This window comes from Rhea pennata, chromosome 10 (genome assembly GCF_028389875.1).
Source record: "Rhea pennata isolate bPtePen1 chromosome 10, bPtePen1.pri, whole genome shotgun sequence".
NCBI lineage: Eukaryota > Metazoa > Chordata > Aves > Rheiformes > Rheidae > Rhea > Rhea pennata.
This window is the reverse complement of record NC_084672.1, coordinates 23,957,364-23,975,985: the sequence shown is the minus strand read 5'-3', so window position 1 is coordinate 23,975,985 and position 18,622 is coordinate 23,957,364. Positions and strand designations below refer to the sequence as shown.

Here is an 18,622-nt window from a genome sequence, read left to right as displayed (position 1 = left end):
GCTTTTGCTCCTAATAAAGAGATATCCTTAGTAGGAATATTTCAAATAAAATCCTAATGTTTGTATAAGGAACTGCAGTGTTGGAAGACCCAAAGTCACTGTGTTTGCTGTAGAACAGGAACTCTTGCACCAAATGCACGGCATATAAAAGGATATTTATTAAACTTTCCATTTATAAGTTTTTCCACTTTAATTTTATAGAAATTAAAAAGTGGATGCCACAAGTTTCCTCTAAGCAGTATGCAGAAATTGGACCGATTTAGTGATGCTGGTGCAAAGTACAGTGTAGGTGTGTCTAGGGACAGACCACTGAACATCCCAGTGGGGAGCAGCAGATATCAGCACTGAAGAAAACTGCTAGAGGAGAAACTCTGTGGAGGAGTAGTATGCAGATTAAAGTATCCGTGACCTCTTCCTATCCCACTGCTTCTCCCACAGGGATTGTAAGGACTCTAACGTTTTTTGGAGACGTGTTCATACACCAGCTGGTTTTCACTGAGAAGGTGTGCAGGGCTCAGCTGGGACTGCATGCTGCCTGAAGCCCTCTCGCCTCCGGGCAGCTGGGCACGCTTTCCGGACAAGGCACGTCTCCAGACCTCGATAAAGGCATTCACTTGTGTACGTTCACTTCCCGGTGGGAATACGGAACCGTAACCTCAGCATATGGGGGAGAAGCGGTGAGCTGACCTTTTCTCAAGTTGAGAGGGAGCCGGCGAGAGCAACCATCCCTCTCTGTGCCCAAGCTGTGCCACCCCCAAACACGTCAGTGTGTTGGGTGCACAGTTTCTCTCTGCAGCTGCAAACGCCTTCATCCAGAACTTTCAAAGTTTAATGTGGTAAGGAAGGGCAGCATACAATGCTGAAAATGAATTTAAGACAAGGATTTATTGGCTATATTACAATATTCAGTGTGATATTACACAATGTAACGTAAGTTTTCTCCAGGCAACAGGATTTCTAGAGACTCAGGGAAAAAGGGACTTTCTAAGAATTTAGGGGAACAATCAACTGAAAATTTAGTCTTTTATTATTATTATTGTTACAAAGTAGTTCTCTATTTTTACATTCTAGTTCCTTAGTTCATTGGCCATTCCTATTAAGTTAAAAATTCTTTTTTGATAATGATGCTCTTCTGTTTAAATCCATACAAATCCCGCAACTCACTGATTTTTTGATTGGGGGGGGAATACAAAAACGGCTTAAACCTATCTCTCATGAATGCTCTCTATGATTTTAAGATTATTTTCTAAAATACAGAAACAAGCTGACAATTGGTACCAACAGCAAGACCCACTCACTGTAACTCAGCATTGGCCAATTTGTTATCCTCAACGTTTACATTCCTTTTACAAACATGCACCGAAAGAAAAAAAAATACCCGGTGCTGACAATAGATGTCAGCAAACTCTCCAGATTGCAAACACTTGATTGTGCCAGTGACCAGGGCGACACACACTTAGCCTTTTTCCAGTAACAAGAGCTACAGTCCTGGAGTGCATTTGCCTTTCTGCAGGATAAACAACACAACTTTTTTAGCAACAAGTACCTGCAGTAACATAGCGTGCCTACCCAAAACTCTTCCTCAAAAATGAATTCTAGCTGCTGCTTCCAACTGCAGGAAGATATTTCTGCCTTTTACGTTCGTCAGAGCCAGCAACGTCCCCTAGCTAATGTGATTCAGTGGATGCTGTCATGCCTCCGACTGCAGGTCAAGTTACCAGCACTATCTGGTGGGGTTCAGCAGAAGATCCCAGAATTTTTCCCAGCTCCTGAGGAAAAAAAAAATCTTTCTTTTTTATGACTCTCAGACCTCCAATATCTAGAATTTTCTGCTTACACTCTGAATTATTTTTATGACCCTTGATCTTGGGAATGTCACAGCCCTGAGGACCCCCACCCATGCCCCAGAGCATAGAAGGTCCTGGAGCTCCTTTTCAGCTCAGGTTGGGGCTACTTAGACCTTTCCTGTGCTATTTTCTCCTGTCTTGTCTTCTGGATGGCTATACGCTGTAAGCAGCCAACTGCTTGTCCTGTTTCCTGGATGAATTTTGGACCATAAAGCCAATGTGCATACTGCTGGGTGTTCGAGGAAGGCAGAGAAAGAAGGAAAACAGGGGGAGTAGGACATGGGAATGGGTAGAAAGTTGCACAGAGTTCATTGCTTTTTCCCTTTTCAAGTAACGTGGGATGATCACAGAACGCTGCAGCTTCAGAGCATTTGCAAGCTTTTCCTGGCAGATTTATCCTGCCACTGCATCAGAAAAATAATAGACTGGGTTTTTTTTTTTTTTTTTTTTTTTTTTCCTCTACGTAGGATGACCCTTCTGCTCCCAATGGGACAGATCCGATCGGAAGGAGACTGGCCCTCCTGTTACTCCAGACGAGGCCATGCAGAGGAGGCAGCTGTTCAGCGGGGAGAGCAGATGTCCCTGCCGTACGGACGCGGATGGAGAGGAGGCATTAGCGCATCGAGGAGAGCAGGCCATCAGCTGTCGGGCTGCCAGGGTCCCACCCTGCCGTGGGAAATCCAACTGCCCCAGCACTTGTGCCGAAACCCCTGAGCTCACAGCATCCCCCGGACGAAGATTTTCTCTGTCCAGCGTGCCGCTATTTCTGTCTTCAGACTTCCCTTTTTTGGGAAAAGTCTTTCTCACGCTTCTCTCAGGAGACTCGGTCACTGGCTCTGCCTCTCTGCACACGAGTGTCCAGCAGCCCTCCAAATGATCCAAGATGATTTTACGTTTGCTTTTGGCCTGCAGGGCAACCTCGCTGCCCACAAGGCTCAGACACTCACTGTGCTTGTGTTTGGCTAGAGCCTCCCATCGATAGAATAATTAAACAGGCGCTTCGATAGAATAATTAAACAGGCGCTTCGTTGTCTCTTCTCTTTCCCCTGAACAAAGGGTTATTGTTCTGCCCACCAGCTTCAACCCATCACCCCACAGCAATAAAACGGTCGGGTCTCAACTGGAGACGCTTCCTTTACTGTATTCAGCAATTTCAAAAAAAAAAAAAAAAGAAAAAAAAGAAAAAAGAAAAGAAAAAAAGAAGAGAAAGAAAAAAGAAGCAGCAGCAGCAAGACGTTTTCTTTCTCTAGAAATAATGTGCTCATGAGCCCATGAATCGGTTCTAATTTTCACCCGCCTCAGCTGGAGAAGCTAAAGCTGGTGTCTGCTGCTATTCCAGTCGGATGGTCCTAACCAGCCTAACACGCTCCTCTGTCGGCTGCAAGCTCTCTTCTCTCCATATGTCTTTAAACACATGTGCCATTCTTCTGATAAACTCTCATGGGATTATTACAGGGCTAACCAGAAACCATACATTTATTACAATTTATCAAAAGGATTACTCAGCCAAAAATTATTTGACGATAAAGAGCAGGCTTGGGAATTAAGATAATTAAGAACTGAGATTAAGACCCTTGGGAGCTTCTGGCTGGCTCAGAGCAGAAGCCGGAAAATTCAGAGAAGTGGAATTGCTATCCACGATAAACCACCAAGTGGATTTCAAAATGCAAAATCTTACGCGGCTGCCCTCCAAGCCTTCTGCTGAGGTGCACTCCTCTTTCAAAATCGCATAGGCTGCTTTGGTGAATTAGCACCATATTGTCTTTCTGGCACTCAAAAAACACGAACACTAGGTCCTAACATTCTCAAAGCGCTCAGATGCCGGTGGCGCTTCCTTTTATTGAAGATTCAATGGCACTGATATTATTTTTCACACCTAACTTTACAGCGTGACTCGGTAACAACCTTGTAACAGAGCAGTCCCAGGAAACGAGCCAATATATAACAAAAGAGAAAAAGCAAACAAAAAAGAATAGTAAAATATTAGTCTTTAATCGAACTGTGCTTCGTTTTCTCCTGAATTACGCTCCGGACGCGGCGCCGGCGGGCGACAGGGAGGCCCGGGCGGCGCTTCCGCGTAGCAACGGAACGCGGTTGCTACGGCGGCGGCGGCGCCCCGGAAGCGATTGCGGGCGGCGCGGCGCGGGCGCTGCCATAGGGCGGTGCGCGCGGCGGGGGGGCGTGGCGGCGGCGAGCACTTCCGGGTCGGCGGCGGCGGCGGAGGAGGGCGGCGGCGGCGGCGGCGCGGAGAGCAGCGGCGGGGCTCGGCGCGGCCCAGCCGCCCGCCGGGGAGCCCAGCGCCCGCCGGAGCCAGGTACGGCCGCGGCCCTGGTTGGGGGCGAGCCGCGCTTCGGCCGCGGGGGGCCGGTGCGAGCGGGGGCAGCGGCGCCGGAGCGTATCGCGGCGGGGACCCCGCCGCTGCCCCCTTATCCGCGAAGCCGGCGGCCTGCGGAGCCGGGCTGGGGGCTGCGGGGGCCGCGGCGCCGCCGCCGCCGGGGGGACTAGCCGCTTTATCCGAAACGCGGCTGCCATGATGGGATTCAGAGGGGTGGATTTAAAAACGTTGCTCTTAACTCTGGGCAGACCCGCAATCTGTGAGCGTGGAGCAGGTAACCAGCACACCTCCCCCCCCCCCCCCGCCCCGTCGGGTTAGCACTGATATCTTAGCAAGAACTTTTAAATCTAATCCTGTTCCCGTGTCTAAGGGAAACGAGCTGTACGTAATGCCCAGCGCTTCCAGCCCCATCCGTCTAGGAGCTGAGGTGTTTATCACGGTATCAAACTTTAAGGGTCAGGGATAGTTCGACTCCAGAGCACTCGCAGCGTGTTTGTCTTCTGCTCGGGCTCCGTTTCACTGCCTGGAACAAAAGCAGGTAACTGTTCTCTTCAGCCTCGCTCAGAGGTGACTTTTTTTTTTTTTCCCCAGTCTGTATGAGTTCATATATATGGATTTCAAGCTCATATTGGGTTTTCTAATATTTGCTGCCTCCTGTGCGCTAACTTTGTATGATGTTTTCCACCTTCCCCATTTCTCATATTGGTTTCAGAGTGGCCTAGTTGGAGTCGCACTGTTGTGGGTGGGATCTTGGGCTTGATTTTTTTTTTTTTAATCAGTGACCTAATGCATATGTGTAACCAGCTTATGCTGCCACTCCCCGAGCTCCTCAGTTCTTGCCTTTTTCTTTTCTCAGTTCCTCAGCTACTGACTTTCATTTACATGCAAAATGAACTATGTTTTCTAAGTCTCTGTTTTGATGTGTTAGATTTTTTTTTGTTTGTTTGTTTTAATACTATCTTTGTAACTTGGTCTCTGTCAACCTTCAGGGAAGAGGATGATGGAGGGACTGAAAAGAATAAGCCTTGTTCCCGTTTCAAAGCTCTTACCAAACATTAGCAGTGCTTTCCCACAGACACGTTTCAAAGTGCAAAGAGTGTCTTTAAGGTACAAATTTAGAGCGATTATTTTCTTAAGGTTGTAAAAGCTGTGGAGGATACCTTGCTGTATGGCAGTTGAAGTTTTGGAAGCGTAGCCTATGCAGTGAAATACTACTAATGCTAGAATTTAGTTTTTGTATTTAAGCTGTTCTTTTTGTAAAGAGATCTACAGAATGTTCACTCTCTGAAGCCTTGCTGGTTATTAGAACTTTTCCAGTTAGGTATGGACTGGAGATCATAGAATTAGTAAGGTTGGAAGAGACCTCTGGAGATCATCTAGTCCAACCTCCCAAAACTAGATAATTCCTCTGACAAATAATAGCTAGAGTCCTTGTGCGGGGAAGGTGACCACTGGCAAGGTGCAGTTAGGTGAGGAAGGATCTTGATTTTAAATATCGTGGTATTTAGAAACAGATAACTGTCTTAGTGATTTTTTTTTTTTTTTAAAAAAAAGTCTACTTAGAGAGCTTGGAAGGTAATGGTGAGGCTGAGCTAAACCGTAACTGAAATTTCAAAGTAGCCTGAATGTATGTTTCCATTGCAGGTTTACAGGATGTCTTGTACTGGCGTCCCGCGCTATATCATTGCTCCACGGATTTTTGTATAGAGAGGGAAGCTAGACATAATCCTGTCAAGGAATATAGGTCAGAGGCTACGTGCAGTGTCCAGCTCTAAAGTACAATTAGACTCTTAACAGTGTTTTTTTGCAAGTAAGGCCTGCACGTTCTCTGTTCTTGCCTTGAAGTTTCTGCTCCTAGTGTAGTGGTACCCCAATACAGGTGACATTGAAAAACCCTTTGGCAAAAGTACTGCTGCCTATTGAAATATCAGCTTGATAGAGTTAGTGCTCTGCAATTAAGTCTTGCATAAATACCTAAACTTTGCAACTATGCAACTGTTTTTTCACACACTGCCTGCCTCAAAATTGCTTTTTCTGAACTCAGCAAAGAGTCCAGCTGGTGATTTTTTTTTTTTTTTTTTTTTTTTTTTTTTTTGAAGAGCAGTTAGGTTGCAAAAACAGGGCACAGTTCTTTATACTGGAAAGCTATAGCTATATAGCACACTTTTGCTTGCTTGCCTAAAGTCCATGCTGGTTTAGGAGAGTCTGGGTTTCTTGCTGTGTTGATCTGTTATCCTCTAGCTGTAGTGATTGGAAACTTGCTTCCAATTCTCCTGACAGTGTGGCCAGTACCTATCTATTTGTTCATGTGCCAGTGTTGTCCTTCATAAAAATAGCTCTTCCATGCTTTCAGCAAGCACTCCATTTCCCCTTCTTGGCTCCCTATTCTCCAGCTATGCAGGTCAGCCTTGTGGTTTCTCTTTTCCCAATTCTCTCATGCTGTTCTGTGCCTGCGTTTTTATAAGGTAATCCCTGAACATGACCGACCAGGCAGGACACAGAATGCCAACGAAGCTCTCGCTAGGATGTTGTACGATAGATAGGGATGGATAACTTCGTGTCAGTGTCTTTCACTACTGGATCAAATTGGTGGCTCACAGGTGGTGGCGATAGGCTAATATTCTATGTTTCTTTCTTTCCCTGTGCTATTAATTGAAAGCTCATAAATCAAATTTTTTTGCAATTTCCAAAGGATATGTCCTTGTCTTGTTCCATTCCATCTGTATTTTTCTTATTCGGGAGTTTTAACGCTGTTCCAGTTGTCTGTATCGACAACACTTCAACTTCTTGTGCCAAAGTCACTGATGGAAAATATTCTGGCAAGATTGATCCAGCAGACAGGTTCACCCAACTCCATTGCAAGGGGAATTATTAGCTGGATGAGACTGTAAGTACAACCTAGTCCACAGGCCACTGCTAGCTTAGTGGCCTTAAATTTCTGAGATCACCCTTTTTGTATGTGCTTTTTAAACTCACTTCCAACTCTTAAGTAGTAATCAGATGCTGCACGCTTTAAGGCTCACAGATGAAATCCTGTGTAATGCCATAAAAAGTCATACTAGATCAGACCAGAAATCCATCTGGCCCAGTATCCTGTTTACTAGTAACCAGTAGCAGATGCACTGAGAGAGGAGTGCACTAACACAGCAAAGCCATTCTAGGGAAATACTGCTCTGTTTTTCTCATGCCAGCAGCTCATGAACTTCCTGAGCCAGGTGTAGCAATCCTTGAATTTAATAACCTTCATATTTGTGCTCCGTGAGCTTGTCCACTTGTTTTGAATCATCCCAACGTTCCATACCTTGTGCATGGAGTCACAAAACTGAACACTATACCTGCTTGTGTTGAAAGAGACAGCAAATGAACTGGGAGGGTGTCATAAAATTAGCAAAAATTAAATTTGTAATGTATTTCTTCACTTTCTCCCTGATTTTAGGAAGGTGTAGTTTCCTATCCTAGCAGTTTCCTCTCCTAGCTAGGCTGAATTGTCCCGATCTTCTTAGCCTTTCCTTTCTGTCTCTTCTTGCTTGTCGTGTCATTCCAGTTATAGTCCAGGCTCCTTGGGATAGGGATGGCAGGAGGGGCAGCGTAGGCAAGTGAAGGGAGATTAGCAAAAGCAGTGATCAGATCGGCACATGATGTTTATGGTGCAGGTGCCTCTTTAGAGAACATGATATACTATAGATTTGTATTTTGTTCTATTTTCTTCATAATTACAGGCATTGCACTTGCTCCATAATGATTAAAAAACCCACAGAGCTACTGTTTGCATGGAATACTCTGCTGGAGCCCTGGTATCTCATTCCTGGGGTTAGCTTGTTCTGTCTGTCTTTTTTTTTTGTTTGTTTTGTTTTGTTTTGTTTTGTTTTTTTTAACTTAAGATTGTTGTTCCTGATTGCTTTGCTGAATTTGATCATCCACTCATATCACAAGATTTTGCTGCAATTCCTAATTATTTACTGATAAAGTTAAATTATTCAGAGTAGCAAATGTTGTCATCTTAGTATTATCTTCTCTTACATAGTTTGATGTAGTTAAACCGACAGAAGCTGTGTTGACTTCTCTCCACTACATAACAGACCAGTGATGCCTGTCTTCTCTCCGCCCTTATCTCTTTTAGCCAGTTATTTATGTATGTGAAGGATCTTTCCTTTTATCTTATGGCGGTTCAGTTCCCTGAAGAGCTTTGGTGAAGGATCTTGTCACTCTGTGTGTGTGTGTGTGTGTGTGTGTGTGTATACTTCTTAATGCAATGTATTAGCTGCCTTTTTCTTGTGGATGTGCTCTGACTCCTTCAGAAAGAAAAAACCCAACAACCTCTGACTCTTGAGACGTGACTTCATTTTATAAAATATAATTATCCCTGTGTCCACTTAGTTTGTTCATTAGGACAGCTTCGTCGATTTGCCCAGTTTGCCTGCCTAGTTTGTGGTTGCACGGATGCCTCTGAATCTGTCTTTTTGAACTGATGTAAGTGTTTTTCAGGTATCCCAGGACAGCTTTAAGCTACCCGTGGCATTTGTCAGGTATCCCAGGACAGCTTTAAGCGGGAAGCTACACGTGGCATTTGTCACGTTGCTGTTTTATGCTCGAGTTCCCTCAGTGTTTGAGCAAATGCAATCGGGCTCTGGCCATTTGGTCAGGAACCTCCTACAGACTCTCCATTTGGAGATGGGTCCTCTTGTGGTCCCTCCACACAGAAGAACCCCGAAGTGAGGAAGTTCTCTATCCTCCTCCATGGTGAGCGTGGATGTAAAGAGAGGTGGTTATCTGGGCTTGACTTTTGAGTGGTCCTCTTGTCCCCCTGGCACTTTATCTGCTCGACTGGCTCTCTGGCAGTTTTCCTTTTCCAGATACATGCTGAAAAGATCTTAGTTCTTACGATTTTAGTAAGCTGCTCCTCAAATTTTATTTGACTTGCCTTACCATGGCTGAAAGAGGAGAGCAGAAGTGAACAGGGCTTAGTCAGTGAATTAAGTGTGAAGTACAGTTTAACTTTTGGGAGGCATCATCTTATAATTATTTATCCTAGCGCTTAATCACGTGACTTTTTTGGTCAGTCTCTTTTGAAGTGCACTTGCTTTGAGCTTTTGAATAGCGTCTTCAGATATTTTTCATGCCATCTGTGAAGACTTTACTTGTGGTTGCAAAGTATAATTCATTTTAAGAAAAAAAAGCTTTTTTTTCTCAGTAGTTTAGCGTTGCTGTACTGAATAGGTTGGCTTCTGTTACTTCTGTCATATGGTCAGATTGGACGATAGCGGCTCTTACTAATGCTCTACTCACTGTTCAAGATGAAGTCAGGAATTGCTGCATCTCGTGTGCTGTCAGGGAGGAGTTGCTTTATGCTGTTTAAGAACTTAGTCTTGGCCTTACGTATTGACACAACGCTTGCTCAGTTTACGTGGAGGCATTCTAGATCTCCGTTTAATACCGTGTTTCCAGCTTGTACAGCCCTCTGGTGATACTGTGTCCATTGCTATTGCTGTTTGGGTGGCTAATACTGTATTTTTCTTACTTAAGCCCAGAATTCTCATCTATATGGCGTTTCTTGCTGACGCAGCAAACTTATGTGACTTGAATGGTTCCGTGCGCTAAAGAAAGTTTAGATCCTCCAAAGGCTTCCTTAATCCTTAATAATGTGGTATTAGTGTCCTATCGATTTGTCTGCCCTCCACTGTATTTTCAGCATACCTGCTGCATCCGTATTACCGCATTAAAAATGGGTATCTGAGTTTCTCCATCCTTCTTCTAGACTTCCAGACTACAATTTCTGTGCAGAAACACATTTATGTTTCGGTTTTGTCTTTCCATTTATTTCACTTGTATTGATCGTCTAGCTTCTGATTTTATATATTTTTTATATTGTTATTTATATTTATTGCCAACTCTTGTCTTACCTCTAGGGTTTTCCTTGTTTGGTGGTTTTTTGAGTAGATAGTTCTTATCTGTTTCTTTTCCCCAAACACTTCATTGTCCTCAAATATATGCTCTTCTGTGCCTGCTGGCTTTCTCTACTCTTGTTTTGAAGTATCAGAGGGGTCTTTAATCCTGATTTCAAGTGCTGGTATCCTGATGCTATTTTGATTGATTTGGTGTGGTAGCAATTCTTTGAAATGCTAGCACAGAAAGAATTCGTGGTCTTCAACCTCTTCTCAGCCTGAATTTTGCTTACAGAAACTTCTCTCTCACCTGTGTTGGTGGTACCCGTGTGGACCACAGCCAACAACTTCTTCCCGGTGTTATTTAGGAGCCTGGTCTCACCCAAATGGGTGATCACAGAGTGGTCCTGTGTGAAGTTTATCTGAAATTTATAACCAAATCGCCCAAATCAAATTGGGTTCCTGTATAGGTTTTAGTTCCCCCGAAGCATGCATCTGACAAATCAAAGTGCCAGTGTGAAGGACAGGCCCGTGATGCTTACTGTCGGACATTATCCGTGCATGTATATGCCCTTTTGAGCTGTACAGAGCTTTTGGTTTTGGTGAAATTGTGGCAGCATTAATCTGGGTCTACGGAGAGCTGTAAGGATTGAAGGTTTCAAAGTATAGCAGCGAAGATGCCAGTATGGAAGCTGTAATCTACAGGTTATGTTACTGAGGGGTAAATGCTTAGTCTTGTGCCTAGGTCACAGCTATATTCCATGTTAAGTCCATCTAGAGTTTTTTTTTTTGTTGTTGTTGTTTTTGGTTTTGGTTTTTTTTTTCAACAGAGGGAGAAGATACCTTAACTCCTTGTTAAAAATGTTTTGTTTATATGGGAACAGATAACTTATGTGTGGTTCAGCAAACCCTACCGTGTGGAAGACTGCTTATTTCTAGAAACTGGCAAAAACAGCGCAGTGCTAATTAGTGCGAGACTTGTAACCATTTTCTTTTGGCTTTTCATACCATATTTCTTCCTGCAGGATGTGTTCAGAGCAGCTCATTTTCGAAAATGAACAGGTATCACTTACCTGTCTGAACCTTGTGTTTTAGTTTGCTCTCCTGTGAGTAGATCTCCTCTGGGTAATAACTTAATAGTCTCAGGAGCTGACAGCAGTTCTACCTTGAAGATTAGTCTGACAGTTCCTGCTTTGCGGAAGGTAATTGAATGGCTTGGATTTGATAGCCTTACCATCTAATGCAGGACTTGGATATTCAGTTGTGACACTGGGAAAGCTGTTCTGTTGTCTTCCTCTCTTATACTACTTTTTAAAAAATTATTCCTTAATGATTAAATCAGGCTAGGAAAACTGCAGGTGTTTACAAAGACGTGAAGTTTTCTTTCCAGTCCTGAATTTGCTGGCCTGCTCTGAAGCTGCCATGTTTCTGTAATCTTCTAAGATGAGCTGGCCGAATTGCACGTGGTTCTTTAGAGGAGGCCACATAATTTATTAAGTACTTTGAGTAGTCAACTGTCCCATATACATGTTTTAATGTATTGTTTCTATCGACAGAGCTTGATGATGAGTTTGTGCAGCTCCTAACGGTGCTAAGAAAACTCTGGAACACCAGCTTTTCATCGAGCTACTCTTTTCTTTCTTTCTTTTTTTTTTTTCCTGGTCCACAAGGAATCACCGTACTCTAGTGACAAAACTAGGTTAATCAAGTTGTAGGAGAAGCATACTTAAACTCTGTTATAGCCAGTCTGAAGTACTTGTTTCTTAGTTTTGTTTTACGTTGTAAAATATGGAAACTTTGATCTTAACAATTTGTTATGAAGCTGGCAAATTCATAACTTGTTTTATGTAGCAGAAGATTATGGGGTTTAAAGCTGCATGTTTTTTCTCAAATACTTGTTATGGGTAACATCTGGCTTGCAGAAATAAAGCAAATTAAATGATACAGTCTTTTTCAAGCTCTCATGTTAACAGAGGGCATTTTACAGAAAAAATAAATTGAATTATTACTGCTTATTTGACAAAATTCGGTAGGTAAGTTTCTGCAGTGTAGTGATTCCAGTGTCTCAGAAGACTTACTGGTCTTGAAGCCTTCATGCCTTGGGAATCTCAGAATTCCTTATTGATTTGACTTCTATTTAGGCATATTAAACGAGAGGAAGTCCTCTAAATACAGCTTACAAAATTGTTCCTCTAACAGGGAAAACTCTGGCAATTGTAACACCTGAAACAGTTGAACTTTTTTGAAGTCTACTGATTGGATTTTTTTTTTTTTTTAATCCTGCAGCAATGCTACTTTGCCTAGTTGGACTGTCCTTAGGTACCTCATAACTGCCTTAGCTGTTTGCAGTGTGCCAGGCTAGTTTCTGCAGCTTGGTTTTTATTTCCTAGAACTTAAAAGAACAAGCTTCAATGAACAAATTAAACTTATTAACCAGTAGCTCCTAATTTTAATGAGATGGAGACCACATACTTTGCAAGTCCATACTTCAAGTGCAAGTTAGACTTCAAAAGTCTTGCCTTTTAGGAGGCACCTGAACATATTCTCTTGCTGTTACTTTATGGCAACATGCTTTTGGCATGGTTGGAGTTGCAGATAACAGCCTACTGTTAGTAGGAAGGGAGATGTTGTAGCAGCACATGCATTAAGTAACTTTTTAGGTGGAAATAAACACTTCCAAAATGCATTCTCTGCATGCTTCCACCAGGCAGCGTGGTGGTTTTACTTGCCCCAGAGAAATGCTTGCTCTGTGTTTTTAGCCAGTCGCAGACTGTTTTAGCTGGCTTAACCTAGTGCCAAAGCATCAGGGCTAGATTAGATGGTTTGGAGGCCCTCAGGTTCTCTGGATGATCCTCTTGCAACTAAGATCAGGACTGCAGCTGCTTAAGGCATCTGATATTGTTTCCCAGCTGTCCTCTGTTTGGAAAGGGTTTTTACTTCTGAAACAACTTTGTATAGTACTGGCAGCACTAAGGCTTCAGTTTTATTGGTGACAGATGCAACAGTAGTGATGGTAAACTACTAGTTAGTCTGTGTTCTACTGTGGAAAGAATATCTGTGCTGAAATTGATACTCAGTGGTTAAGATCCAAGACTGATATTAGCCTTCAAACCAATAGGCAGTCCTTTGTTTTTGTCTAGATTTACTGGATACAGCACTGGCACTTAGCGTCTTTTAGCATTTCTAAATGTTAGCTGTTATTGTGCGTGCCAGAGTTCCTTCACTTGTCAAGATCTATGATTTGGAGCGTGGTGTTTGGAACCGTTTGTTCTGTTCTCTCTGGTCTCTACAGAAAACAAAGTGCTTCAACTTAAGGGAGACAACGTGCTCTTAGGCAGGTTTTTTTTTTGGGGGGGGGAACTTTGTGGCTCAGGGTTTTGGCATGCAGCGTATGGGCTGGGGGATTTGAGGGTGTCTGCATCTCCCTGGCAAAAAGCAGTTTGGATCCAAAACTGCCCGTGTGTGGGATGAAGGTTGGGCGGTCAGGCAGCCCTCTTCGCTACCACCTATTTTTAAAGACTCTAAGTTTTGGGCCGTGACTTTTGGGCATCTAGTTGGCCAACAAATACTAAGCACTTACTGCAAGAAACCTTGGGCTCATTTTTGTTATTTTTGTGATATCAGTAATCCACCCCCCTTTCAATTGGCACTCATATTTGGGTTTCTTGTATCAGAAGAGATTCCTCAGGGTTTGTGAAGGCCTGCAGGGCCAAAGCTTTCTAGGTATTCCACTGTAATGTCTTGGAATCAAATTCTATAACTTTTCTTGTGTAGGTCCTGTGGAAAGCTTGCAGTGATTCTGGACACTGAAACTCAGTTTCAAAGTGCTATACTCAGTGCTCTACTACTCCTGTGGGTTTCTGCTGATACAAATCTTCAGATTCACTGCGCTAAATGCTGATTGTAGAGAATCTGAGTCATTGCCATCGTTTTGGCTTTGGAAATTATTAAAATGTTTTGTAAAGCTGTTCCCTGTGACACCTTTTGGTAAACTGGAGCTTGTCTTCACAAACTGTTCAATCAGTCTCTGGTAACATTTACAAAAGCTTGGAATAGTCTCTGTGTTCTGGTTGATCAGCTTTTCTATAGCATGCTGTAATTGTAGCACAAGGCATGTTAGAGTAGGAAATATGCTTGCTAAGGAGGTGTTCTAAAATGCATTTGTGTTGAAACTCCATCTGTTAAGTCATCTTGAACGGCTCTCTTACCAACTCTAAAACTGAATGTAGCAATAGCTTATACCACTTGAGCAAACCTATCTTCAAACAGCATCACTGTGTCCTGGTGCTAGTTTTGTATAGTACTTAAATCTGTCCCCTCTTTAAATCAAGATAGGGCTCCCTGCTAATAGTTTTGAGATCATTTGCGATTAAACGGGGTTATAAGGAACCTGCCCTTGTACCAGTGCTCAACACCAGTAGCCTTTCTTCAAGTAACTAATAGAATTGCCTGAGGCACAGATGGCTAAAATTAGTGTTCTAGGAAACTAGGTATGACCTTGTGTTACAAGGACTTTTGCTGCTTATCTGTAGATATCTGTATCAAAATGTAGAGGCTGCATTTCTGTGGTGGACAGAGCTTTGAGCATCTATAACTATGAAAAGCTTTTTATGTTGGATAATTGCTGACACTTCTGATGCTGCTGTTGGCAGTGATTAACTTGGCATCTGGATGCAGCTCAAAAGAGTAATCTCCTGGTACAATGTGATCAGTAGTAGCAGGTATTAGGGCTTCAAAGAAGATGGAGATATAACTTGACATGGTATGGATTACTTCTTAATGATCACTTCTAATTGTCAACTACATGAAGATTAACGATTGAAAGCGGAAGTCTACTCTGAGTGGCTTCATACAGAAGCAACCTCCTAACTTTGTGATTGGTAATATTTGCCTTCAAGGTAAAGTTAATTTATCTGTACAAAATAGTGCTTTATTCTAGCTTCTGGGAGAAGTTTTTAGTGTGTGAGGGACACTGTACAGAGCTGGACAGTTCTGGCATCTGTTTCGTTGTGTGAATTTGCCTCCTTGCATGAAATAAGACTGTTTGCCTTACCCTGATGTTCAACTTCAGCAGCTTCTCCTTAAGACTGATTCTAATTAAATACATAATTAATCATGTGAGAGTAAGGAAGAAGTTCCTTTCCATGTATAATCAGGCTTCTTGAGCTTTGCTGCCATCCTCTCAAATGCCAGACTCTTCTGAGGTTGGTAGTAGACTGCCAGCTGAATGTGAATGGCTGTTGCTGGGAAGTAGAACAGGATTTTCAAGTGTCTGCTATGCTTGCTTATGTTTAGGAGCGCAGTGAGTGGTGTGGGGTTTTTTTTGGCTTGTGAAAGAAACTTCTTTGCAGATGAGTGGGCAAGAAACGTATTATTTGGCATGGGCATTGCTTGCCAGTTGGAACTGTCAGGACTTATCTAGTCTCCCTACCATTGAGTTAGTTGTTATTGGCACACTGGTCTCTCCTCCTTGCTACGGTTAGTACATGTTATTGCTTTATTTTTTAGGAGGGCTGAAATATTAATCTGATTTAAAGACTAGGATTGTTGGGTAATAAGTTGAGTGAATTTCAATACATGAATGTCTGACAGAGCTAACTGCATTGTGTGTTTCTGGTCACTGCATCTCCAGTGGAGTTGGAGAACATGCAAAGAAGGGGCGTTAAATTGAAGGCAATGGAGCAGCTGCCTATCCAGGAGGAACTAAAAAGTCTGTGACTGCTTAGTTTGAAAACATTTCTTTAAAATGCAGGCAACAAACTTTTGGGTCTTGCTGTCCCAGGAGTTTGTGGAAACTGAGTTTAGATGCATTCAAAAAGGGATCAGATAAATCCGTGGACAGCAGGTCCATAAAAGCAGATGCTGATGGGACTGGACAGGGGTACCCATACTAATATCTCTAACACAACAGTTGCAGATGCTGGTCGGGTTGCAAAAACTGGCCAGGCTCCTGCTCCCTCTAGCATCTCTCTATGATCATCATGGTTGGAGAGAGAATATCGGGCTAGGAAGACCACCAGTAGGACTTTTCTTATTTCAAGTGCTTGGTTATCCCAGCTTCATGAACCCTCTTTCTTTTTGGAATTTGAAAGGCTGGAGGAGGCAGCAGAGGCTTGCTGAGTTTCTCAGCTTCCTGATCCATCCCTGAGAAAAACGTAGTCTTATCAGAAATTGGACTATTAAACCTCACTTTTAGCATGAGAAATACATACTCAGTCTTATTTTTTTTTTAAACATGTTTGGGGAGCTTTTGGTGTAGTTTTGTACTTAAACATTGAGCCTGTGAGTTTACTCTTTGCTTGGTATTGAAATACCCTGTTGTGGAGTGTTAAAAGCTTTAAGTTGTAGCTGCTGTGCCCAAAAGGGGAGGTTTTGATCATGCCTTTCCCATGTACTGCTTCTGGTGCTTGTCAAACCTGTTTCTGAGCTGCTTTAACTCTCTAACCTGGCACAAAATTATCCAGTTATTGCAGTTATTGTTGAGTTTGTTTTTTTTTTCCTGTTGTTACAATGAATTAGACTTGTTCACAAGTAGGTCTGATAAGGACAGGCAGGGGAGAAAACAGCAGGAATTCCCACTCTCGGTTGCGGCAGCTGTTTGGCTTGCTCCATTTTATGGAGAATACGCTTTTTCTTTCTTTCTTTCTTTTTCTTTTTCTTTTTTTTTTTTTTCATGAAAGCTCTCATTTGGTCCTTGTGCAAGTTCCCAACTGCAAACATCTTGACTTAAGAACTTTTGAGGGAGCGTATGGGTTTATTTTCTTAGTCTTAGTGTTCTTATGTGATTTTTTTTTTTTTTTTGACTACCACTAGCTAAAACTGTATAATAACATCCAGTAGCCACTTAATAAACTGCCTCGCTAGCTGGTAAGTATTGTCAGCTGGATTGTTGGCCCATTTTGAAAGGGGATGATATATGGAGGAAGAGAACCAGGATTAGAAGCTGCAAAGAACTTAAACTCTACCTGAACAGAGCTCTTGAGGAACAGCAGTGGTCTTGATGAACAGAGTCTAGTGGGCTTCTTCTGGAAAGGCTCACTTGCCTTTAAAGAGCCAGCTGTGTCATCTGAGTATGTGGCAGGCTTCCTGCTGGGCAGCTCTCAAGGCCTGAATCTGTCAAGTGGGTGAAAATTGATCCCAAATGGCAGCATTTGGCTCTTAGTTTGTGCTAGGTCTGGGGAGGAGGAGTATGAGCTTAGCAAGCAGCCCTTCTAAGGGACATTGAATTAAGAGTCTGTTAATGATCTAGTAAGCCAATGTATTAAACAAGGGAATGTTGAACAAATCATTTTTGCTTTGAGGGCTGAGAGGTCAATGTGTTCTAACAATGATTGATTAAATTTTTCTTCAAAATAAATATAGAACTGAAGAAATTAATCTTGGGATGTGAATCAGTGGAATCTTGCAAGAAAAATCCTTTGCTGATAGGAGATTTTTTTGGAACATGCTTGCACTATCCAAGCCAGGACCACAACTGGGGAGTTGACCTGACCATGTCTAGTAAGACAAATCCTGTTTGATAAGATTTTGAACCTTCACTCTGTCTTGTTTTAAATGTTCTTCCATCTTAACTCAATGTTTATTAAAGGCGTATGTTCCTTTTCAGTCCTTCTCTCCAAACTCACAGCATACCCAGACTGTTAATCAGCACTGTTTCACTCTTATTTCAGGAGAAGCCCAACAAGAAGCTCTGGTTCTTTGCTCTGCTGTTAGTTTGATGGGCCCGTATGTGTGAAGTGGGGTAGCCTTATTCTAATTGCTCATTTATATAGAACATTTTCTATACTTTGACCATTCTTGGTGAATTAACCATTTTTCTCTATCTTCACTGGGCTGTGTTTTCTGAAATGAAACCTCTAGGAGTGAAGGGATGATGCAAGGACAGAACAGTTTCAGATGCAACCTGAGCATAACATCAGAACTCCAGTTTAGCTTATTACTTCTATGCACAAGTAAGCAAAGAGAAGAATTTCAAACCTGCCCAGTTATCTTGAAACTTTCTTGTCCTTTCATGGAAGAGAGCTCAGCTTTGAGAACGAACACTTATTTGTGTAACAAATGTAACGGGACAGAATTGTTGATTTGTCGCTGTAGTGTTTGAATGAGACTTTGGTCATCAGAGTAGAACTCGGCTAGCTGTTGCTTTGGTAGCTCTTATATGAGAAAAAAAAGCAGATGGTTTGTTTCAGGATGTGTACTTGGTTTTTCCTAGGGTCCAACAATAGCTTTCTTTCAAGCTACAGTTTCTCACGTATCTGTTCTGCAAAAGCTTTGGTCATCTGGAAATGAAAAGTAAACTTCTCTTAAGTAGGCTTTTCCAGTTTGTTTTTTCTTCGAAATTTGTAGACTGAATCAAACAGATCAAAGTTTCAGGAGTGGAGGCTAGTAACAGAAGTGTAGAACATAACTGTCTTAGTGAGCATCCTCAGCCCCAGAGGACAGGGGAGGAGTAGCCTTGCTGAGATGTCACTGAGCCGTGTAGTATCAGATGATCCTTACTACTGGAAGCAGGTAGTCTTGCTCCCACCTGAGAATACCTCCAGGAAGTATAGGCAGTG

At 42.6% G+C, this 18,622-nt stretch overlaps 1 protein-coding gene across 3 annotated transcripts in view; it reads left to right on the top strand.

Annotated features, from left to right (window-relative positions):
- The first annotated feature begins 4,078 nt into the window (after positions 1-4,078).
- Positions 4,079-18,622, top strand: part of CSNK1G1 (casein kinase 1 gamma 1) — a 119,867-nt gene continuing 105,323 nt past the window's right edge. For 2 of the 3 annotated variants that reach the window (XM_062583885.1, XM_062583882.1), the window contains exon 1: positions 4,079-4,161. The gene's annotated coding sequence lies outside the window, so the exon portion shown is untranslated. Of the gene's footprint in view, positions 4,162-4,636; positions 4,721-18,622 lie in introns of those variants that run through there. The other variant, XM_062583883.1, reaches the window with a different exon arrangement.